Raw genomic sequence first — 8,000 nt, forward strand, 5'->3', positions numbered from 1 at the left:
AAGAAAAGAAGCTTTGAGAGAAACTGAATTAGAAGCAGACATGGCTGATGAAAGAATTAGAATTGGTGTTGGTAATGCTGGAAATGGTCAAAACAATGAAAATGAAGCCCAAGGGGAAGAAGTTGTTAATGCAAACGTGCCTAGGGGAAGTATGATGGATCATGCTTTTCCTCGTTTTGATGACTTGAGAGAGAGTATAGCAAGACCAAGGATTGATGCAAATAGCTACAAGATGGATTTTGGAGTCCTTCAAATGATTCAGAATTCTCAATTTGGAGGACATCCTTCTGAAAATCCACACACACATTTGAAGAAATTTGCTATGATTTGCGACATGCAAAAACAACCTGGAGTGTCTGATGATGCAGCAAGATTGAAGCTATTCCCATTCTCTTTGAAAGATAGAGCATTCGATTGGCTTGATTCTTTACCTCACAACTCCATTACAAATTGGGAGCAGCTCACTGATGCATTTCTTGCACAATATTTTCCACCTGGAAAAACTCAAAAACTGAGGAATCAAATGACAGCTTTCAGACCAAGAGAGGATGAAACTCTCTATGAGTCATGGATGAGATGGAAGGAATTAGAGAGATTATGCCCACATCATGCCATTCCGAAATGGATGATAAACCAGAATTTTTACACCAATGTCACTCCTGCAATCAGAGGAATTATTGATGCTCAAATAGGAGGAGAATTTATTATGAAGCATGAAGATGAAGCTTATGAGCTATTGGAGAAAATTGCAAAAAACACTCATCTTTGGAGTAGTCCAAGAGGACCAGCTCCAACTCAGAAGAGACAAGCTGCTGGAATGTATGATCTTGACCCATTCAACATGATTAATGCAAAGTTTGATGCACTTACAAATGTCCTTGCTAAGAAGATGGAAGATTTGAGTATGTTGGTTAGTTCATCATCATCAGCTGGAAGTTCACAACAAGTTGCTTATGCAGAGGAAACAACCAGCTGTGGAGTAGATTATGGAGAACAAGCAGCATATGTTGGTAATTATGGAAACAAGCAAATGGGGAATCCTTACTCTCAAACTTACAATCCAAATTGGAGGAATCATCCCAACTTTTCATGGGGAAATCAGCAAAATCAAGTTCAAAATCAGAATTTTCAACCACAACAGCAAAGTCAAGTTCCATATCAGCAAAATAGGCAACCATTGCCTAATTTTCAGCAGAAAAATATGAACCCTCCACCAAAACAGCAAGAACGAAATTCCACCACTGAAGCTTTATTGCAACAGATTCTTGCTAACCAAAATAAGCATGATGAGGAGATGAGAGAGATGAAAGCAAGGCTGGAACAGATGCAGACACATAACAGAATGCTGGAAAATCAGATTGCACAACAAGCATCTTCCTCAAGTGCTAAATCTTTTGGAAAGCTTCCAAGTCAACCAGAAAATCCAAGAGAGCAGTGTCAAGCTATTACTTTAAGAAGTGGAAAAGTTATAAATGATGAGAAGAGTGAAAACAGTGAGAAGAGAAAAAAATGAGAAAGGAACTGATGAGAGTGAAAAACAAGAGAGTGCAGAAAAATGTAAGGAGAAATTTGAAGAGAAAGAAGAGAAATATATACCTCCTGAACCCTACAAGCCACAACTTCCCTTTCCACAAAGATTTCACAAAGCCAAGCTTGATAGGCAATTTGGGAAGTTCTTAGAGGTTTTGAAGAAACTTTACATAAATGTGCCTTTTGTTGATGCTCTTTCACAAATGCCCTCTTATGCAAAATTCTTGAAAGAAATTCTTTCAAACAAGAGGAAACTTGAAGATCATGAGACTGTAGCTTTGACAGAAGAATGTAGTGCTATCCTCCAAAGGAAACTTCCTCCAAAGCTCAAGGATCCAGGGAGTTTTTCAATTCCATGCCACATTGGGGAATCATGTTCTACAAAAGCTCTATGTGACTTAGGGGCTAGTGTTAGCCTCATGCCCCTTTCCATCTATGAGAAGCTCAACATGGGAGATCTAAAGCCAACCCACATTTCTCTTCAGTTAGCTGACAGATCAATCAAGTATCCTGAAGGGATTTTGGAGAATGTGCCTTTGAAGGTTGGAAAGTTCTATATACCTGTTGACTTTGTCATCTTGGACATGGAGGAAGATTCTAATATCCCAATCATCTTGGGAAGGCCTTTCCTAGCTACAGCAGGAGCATTGATTGATGTTAAGGGAGAAAAGCTTACTCTTAGAGTTGGTGAAGAGCAATTGATTTTCAATATTAATAACTCTATGAAGAAGCATCATTCTGAAGCTGATACTTGCTTGAGAGTTGATATTATTGATGAGCTGGTTGAAGAACATTTCAGAAAGAAATATCCAGAAGATCCACTTGAAAATTGTTTAGTTCATGGAGGAGGCATAGATTATGACAACCCTCATGTAGCTGCATATGCTCAACACTTAGAGGGAAGTCCACCATTCATTTCTGCTCCAGTTTTTCAACTCACACAAAAGGAAATAGCAGAATCTAAGCAACCATCATTCAAGGAAGAAGATGCACCTAAGGTAGAACTTAAGCAACTTCCTTCTCAACTCAGGTATGAATTTCTTGGCACTAATAACACTTATCCAGTAATTGTAAATGCAAACTTGAGTACCTTAGAGGCTGATAAGTTGTTAAGAGTGTTGAGAAAATTTAGGAAAGTTTTGGGATACACCATAGATGATATTAAGGGAATAAGCCCACACTTTTGCATGCATAGAATCATTTTGGAAGAAAATTGTAAACCATCTATTGAACATCAAAGGAGGTTGAACCCAAATATGAAAGAAGTTGTTAAAAAGGAAATTTTGAAGTTGCTTGATGCAGGGATCATATATCCCATCTCAGACAGTACTTGGGTGAGTCCAGTACATGTTGTTCCAAAAAAGGGAGGAATGACAGTGGTCAAAAATGAAAATAATGAATTAATTCCCACCAGAACAGTGACTAGTTGGCGAATGTGCATAGATTACAGAAAATTAAATGTTGCCACTAGAAAAGATCATTTTCCACTTCCCTTCATTGATCAGATGTTGGAAAGACTAGCTAGGCATTCTTACTTTTGCTATTTAGATGGATATTCAGGTTTTTTTCAAATCCCTATCCATCCAAATGATCAAGAGAAAACCACTTTTACTTGTCCATATGGAACCTTTGCTTATAGAAGGATGCCATTTGGGTTGTGTAATGCACCAGCCACTTTTCAAAGGTGCATGATGGCAATCTTCTCAGATTTCATCGAAGACATAATGGAGGTTTTTATGGACGATTTTTCTGTTTATGGATCTTCATTTGATATATGCTTGGCTAACCTTTCTAAAATTTTGCAGCGATGTGCAGATACTGACCTTGTGTTAAACTGGGAAAAGTGTCATTTCATGGTTCAGGAAGGGATAGTGCTTGGACATTTGGTGTCTAACAGAGGAATAGAGGTTGATAAAGCCAAAGTTGAAGTGATAGAGAAGATGGCTCCTCCTACCAATGTCAAAGGAATTCGAAGTTTCCTAGGACATGCCTGCTCTCTGACGCTTTATCAAGGATTTTTCTAAAATAGCCAAACCTTTGTCTAATTTGTTAAGTAATGACACACCATTTGTATTTGACCAAGAGTGTTTGGATGCCTTTTGCAGGTTGAAACAAGCTCTTATCACTGCACTAATCATGCAACCACCTAATTGGAGCCTACCTTTTGAAATTATGTGTGATGCTAGCAACTATGCAATTGGAGCTGTTCTTGGTCAAAGAAAGGACAAAAAGGCTTATGCTATTTATTATGCTAGTAGAACACTGGATGAGGCTCAAACAAATTATGCAACAACTGAAAAGGAATTTTTAGCAATTGTCTTTGCATTAGAAAAGTTCAGACCTTACATTATTGACTCAAAGGTAGTTATATTTTCAGATCATGCAGCAATCAGGTATTTGCTCCGTAAAAAGGAGGCTAAACCTAGGCTCATTAGGTGGATTCTGATGTTACAAGAGTTTGATTTGGAGATTAGAGATAAGAAGGGAGCTGAAAATGTAGTTGCTGATAATCTTAGTAGGTTGAAATTGGATGATGAAGAATTGGATGAAATCCCTATTGATGAGTTTTTCTTGGATGAACAACTTTTCTCTCTTGTTGCTAAACTACCTTGGTATGCAGACTTTGTGAATTATCTATCTTGTGGAGTTTTACCTCTAGGTATGACATGGCAACAAAAGAAAAAGTTTTTGCATGAGGTGAAATTTTATAGATGGGATGATCCTTTACTCTTCAGGAGATGTTGTGATGGTTTAATAAGGAGATGTATTCCTGAAGAGGAGATACAGAGTATTATGCATCATTGCCATGCTTCTGATTATGGAGGACATTTTGGAATCTCTAAAACAGCTAGTAAAATTTTGCAAGCTGGTTTCTTTTGGCCAAATCTTTTTAAGGATGTGAGGAAATTTGTGTTGGATTGTGATAAATGTCAAAGGAGTGGAAATTTGTCAAAAAGAGATCAAATGCCCCTAAATAATATTCTTGAAGTGGAATTATTTGATGTTTGGGGAATAGATTTTATGGGGCCATTCCCTCCTTCATATGGTAATAGATGCATCTTAGTTGGGGTTGACTATGTGTCAAAGTGGGTAGAAGTTATTGCAACTCCAACTAATGATGCTAGAGTGGTAGTGAAATTCTTGAAGAAATTTGTCTTGAGCAGATTTGGAGCTCCTAGGGCTATAATTAGTGATGGGGGTTCCCATTTTTGTAATAAGCAATTTGAGAGCCTAATGAGGAAGTATGGTGTAGTGCACAAGATAACTACCCCATACCACCCTCAAACTTCAGGACAAGTTGAAATATCTAACAGAGAGCTCAAGCATATTTTGGAGAAAACAGTGAACAATTCTCGGAAAGATTGGTCTATCAAACTAGATGATGCTTTATGGGCATATAGGACTGCCTATAAAACCCCTATAGGAACTACCCCCTTTAGGTTGGTGTATGGTAAGTCTTGTCATTTACCTGTGGAGCTAGAACATAGAGCATATTGGGCCATTTAGACCTTGAATTTTGATCTTAAGCAAGCTGGTGAGAAAAGGTTATTACAACTTAATGAGCTTGAGGAATTGAGGATGGATGCTTATGAAAGTGCCCGTATTTACAAAGAAAGAACTAAAGTTTGGCATGATAAGCATCTGAGGAAAAAGGAATTCAAAGAAGGTGATTTAGTTTTGTTGTTCAACTCAAGATTGAAATTGTTCCCTGGAAAACTTAAGTCAAGGTGGACTGGTCCATATAGAGTTTCTAAGGTTTTCCCTTATGGAGCAATAGAAATTTGGAGTGAAAAATCTGGGAATTTTAAGGTCAATGGGCATAGATTGAAGCATTACATAACTGGAGACCCAATAAAGGGAGCAAGCTGTTACAAGCTCTCCAATCCCTCACCTCTTTTCAGTGAAATTCATGAAGAGTCCAGCTAAGGACTATAAATTAGCCCTCTTGGGAGCCATCCCAAGTCCTTTTATTTTGCTTTTGTTGATTTACTTTCATTTTCATTGATTTTGTTTTTATCTTGAATCTCCCCAAATTCAATTTTTGACATTGTTAAATCTTGTCCCTTGTAGATGTAATTCCATGAAGGAGGGTTGATGAACTGTTGGGAAAGTAGTTCTTAACTTGAAAATTTTGTCCTTCAAATTCTCCCAAAAACTGATTGGTTTTTGCTGCATAACCTGTGCAGGAGCTGCAATCTGGTTTATGCAGAGGAAAAGTACATTCTGCAGCAAAAAGGGTGTCTGCAGCAAATGGCTCATGTTTTTGGTGAGGTTGGATGTATTTCAATGGAGGAAGGTTGGTGAACTGCTGAAGCTGCTATCTGGTTCATGCAGAGGAAAAATGAAATCTGCAGCAAGAAAAGATCTGCAGCAGATGGATTATGTCCCTGGGCTGCTATCTGGTCTATGCAGAGCAAATAAAAAAAAATGGAATCTGCAGCAAAAAGGGTGTCTGCAGCAAATGGTTTGTGTTTTTGGTGAGGTTGGGTGTGTACCTTTTTAATATTTGTGCTTATAATGCTAATATGGTGGTAAGTGAGTCATTTTTTGCAGTTTTGAGCTTCTTTGGGTTGTAGGATTCAAGGTAGAAATGCTGCATTTTCTTGGCAAAACTTGGAGAGTTCATTTCTCATTAGTGGTTAGATGCAACTTTAGGCAGATTTTATGGAATTTTATGTGCTAAATGTTGATTTGCAGAATTTGAGTCAAAATGGCATAGTTCTCAAAGATCTTTTATGTAGGATCCATGTCTACATGCTTGTGTGATGCATTTTTGATGAACTTTGAATATATTGATGTGTTTTTGATGAAAATTTCTCATGGTTTGTGCTTCATAGAATTATATTTCATCATTCTAGGGTATTTTTCACACTTGCAAATCATGTTCCATTGCAATCTTAATCTTGTTGAATTGTGCATAAGCAATTGCATAGCTTATGCAATCCTGCATAACCAAAATTCTTGCCATTTTTCACCTTTATTGTAAGTGTATAAGGAGAGTGCATAGCTTATGCAACTCTGCATAGCCTAATTTTGTCAAATTTCACATCTTTAGAAACTTGCATAAGCAGAGTGCATGACCTATGCACCTTTGCATAACTTCAAATTCTTCATTTTCTCTCTCTGCCGAAGTTTGCATAAGGGGAGTGCATAACTTATGCACTCCCGCATGACCAAAAACTCTGAATCTCCAAACTTGCCGAGGGGTGCATAAGCAGAGTGCATAGCTTATGCACTTCTGCATGACCAGAAACCCAGAAAAACAAAAGCTGCCGAGACATGCATAAGCAGAGTGCATAGCTTATGCACTTCTGCATGACCTCATACTCTGAATCTCAAAACCCACCGAAGAGTGCATAAGCAGAGTGCATAGCTTATGCACATCTGCATGACCACCAACCCAAATTCCAAAAATTGCCGAAGAGTGCATGAGCAGAGTGCATAACCTATGCACTTCTGCATGACCCGATTTTCTGAAAAACCAATTCTGCCGAGAGGTGCATAAGGGGAGTGCATAACTTATGCACTCCTGCATGACTTCACTTCCCAAATTTCAAAAGTTGCCGAGACCTGCATAAGCAGCCTGCATGGCCTATGCACTTCTGCATGACATATTTTTCTGAACTTCAAAACCGGGCAACACTTGCATAAGCTGGTGCATAAGCTATGCACATGCACTTTGCCCTTATGCAGTCTTTTACAAAACCCATTTAAATCAATTTTTTTCTTTTTCTTTCCCACCTTCACCCCGATAAACCCTGTTCACTGTCCCTCTTCTCTCACAATCCTCATTCCGGCATAACTTCTCCTCACACCTTCTTCTCCATTTCGATTCTCACTACATTTGCCCTAATTCTCATTCTTCTTCGATTCTCTTCTTTCCCCCTTATCTCTTCCATCTCCTCCATCGGTAATGGAGTCGCCTCCCCATTCCCGTCCACCTTCTCCTCTCGAAGTCTCGCCATTGTCCACGATACCCCCCACTCCCAATTCTCCTCCACAAGCGACACCCCCACCACCTCCCCCAATCACTTACAAACGAAAAATCCGGTCAAAATCTGTGCGACCCATGTCCTCTGCCCCTCCTCTATCCAAACGCAAAGACCCACCCACCCCATTGTCGGAACCGCCACCCAAAAAGCCAAAAGCTCCAGCCTCTACACCCTCTTCTAGAAAAAGACAATTTCGGCAGCCTCACATGTATCAAAGCTACCCTGGCCTCTCCCTGATACAATTCAAAAAGCAGCTTTTAAGCGACTCAAGGATAGAAGGATGCAACCCACTAGGTATATATCTGCTGACTCTCTACAATCTCTTGGTTTATTTGAGAATGTAGTTACATATCTTGATGGTATGGGTTGGACAGAATTTGTGCATAAGCAGGAGATAGTTTATCCAACTCTAGTTTTGGAGTTTATTTCTTCATTCTCTGCTACCCTCAACTTGCATGATGTAGACCATAAGCCAAT

General features: G+C 38.9%; 1 non-coding gene across 1 annotated transcript; it reads right to left on the reverse strand.

Moving 5' to 3' along the window:
* Positions 1-508: 508 nt before the first annotated feature.
* On the reverse strand, positions 509-615 carry LOC131173556 (small nucleolar RNA R71). Its single transcript, XR_009143872.1, has one exon. It is a non-coding gene; the product is annotated as a small nucleolar RNA R71 (small nucleolar RNA).
* Between the last annotated feature and the right edge of the window lie 7,385 nt (positions 616-8,000).

Source organism: Hevea brasiliensis, chromosome 14 (assembly GCF_030052815.1).
Source record: "Hevea brasiliensis isolate MT/VB/25A 57/8 chromosome 14, ASM3005281v1, whole genome shotgun sequence".
NCBI lineage: Eukaryota > Viridiplantae > Streptophyta > Magnoliopsida > Malpighiales > Euphorbiaceae > Hevea > Hevea brasiliensis.